Genomic DNA, 1672 nt, shown 5'->3' on the forward strand with positions numbered 1-1672 from the left:
TCGGCCGCTCGCTCACTCGGGCTTTGCCGCTCAGTCACTCACGTTCCGCACAGGAGTCAGGAGCCATGTCCTTGCTGACTCCCCCCACCTCCCCTCCACCGCCTCCTCCGCCTCCTCCGCCTCCTCCTCTTCGGCGTCTTCCCTCCCCACCTCCACCCGGCCGCTAACGCTGGCGCCCGAAGAGGGCACACATAATCAAGTAGGCCTCCGCACAGGCGCACTGGGGGGGCTCCCGCTGGGCCTGGGGCAGCGAGGGAGGGGAAGAGGGCTGCGCTTCCTCCTCCAAGCGTCACTCGGCGTGCGCGCCCGCCCCGCGGCCGGCGTGAGGGAGGCGGCCGGGAGAGGCGAGGCCTGCGTGCGCGCCGCCGCGTCTGGCCGCCGGGACCCGCCCCTCTCGGGCCTGTACCCCTCCCGCACGCTTCTCGCCGCCGCAGCCGAGGTGTGCCTGGGGTGGGGGCGCGAGGAGCAAGCGGCGCGCCGAGGCCGGAACGAGTCAACGGGAGGGCGCGGGGACGCGCACGCGGGGGCGGGGACGTTGAGGCCGCCCTCTGCAGCACCAGTCTCGCGGGCTGCGTGTGTGCGTCGGGGAGAGACGCTGTGCAGGGAGGAGACGCTGACGGGAGGCGGATGCTGAGGGCTGGCAGGGGGTTTTGTTAGAGTACCTCGGGGGAACTCCTGGGGGCATTTCCCTTCGCTGGGAACCTACCTGACGGCCTTTTCCTGGAGAACTGGCTGGTGGTAACAATGGTTGGGAGAATATGCCAGCTTCCGTGAAGGGTGTAATGAAGCATGGCTTCCTGCAGTTGGCCGCGCTAACTTAGTACTGCCGCAGCCTCTCCACCCATTAAATTCACACCCTGGATTCTTCCCAAAGTTCACCCAGTGGAAGTGTTACCAGATATGCCCCTCATTTACACACCACATTGGCCCCAGTGACAGATAAAGAGCATCACAGGTCAAATACATATGTTTGGGTTATATTCCTAGAGGGAACCAAGACCACTCTTGAGTTTGCTGTATAGGAATACAAATGGTTATCAGGAATTACTGTCATCTGAAAAATACAGTTATACAATACTAGATGAAGGAACCCAAGTTCTCCTAGTCTGTCACCAAAAGATAATTAACACCATAAGATAGCAGAGTCCAGTTTTGATTGATCAGACTCTTCTCCAAATTTACTCTTGGAAATGTGAGGTAATTTAAGTGGCAGAAAGATGGGAGCTCCCTTCTCACAAAACAGAAAATGGATTAGGCCTATCTGCGTAGATTAATTAGCTGGATTCTGTGCAATTTTTATGCTGTAAAATCTTCCTGTCACCTTTTTTTCCTTTGAGATCCGCGTAAACCCACTTTTGATTTTAAGCAAAAAAACGTCTATTATAAAAGTTTAGCATGAAATAGGAATTACAGACAGATTGTTTAGATGACAGTTACAAGGCAAATTCGTGGTTAATAACTTGCAGGTACAAAATGGTTTCTCAGGAATTAGCAATATAATGTGATGATCTGGAAAATGCACTTATACAATGCTAAAGGACGGAGGAAGTAAGTTCTCCTAGTCAGTCACCAGAAAATAATATAATGGTTTAAGCTTTAAAAGCATGACAAACATTCTCATTAAAAAAAGAAAGAAAGAAAGAGAAAGAAAGAAAGAAAAGAAAAGAAAACA

This window comes from Marmota marmota, unplaced genomic scaffold (genome assembly GCF_001458135.2).
Source record: "Marmota marmota marmota unplaced genomic scaffold, marMar, whole genome shotgun sequence".
Taxonomy (NCBI): Eukaryota; Metazoa; Chordata; class Mammalia; order Rodentia; family Sciuridae; genus Marmota; species Marmota marmota.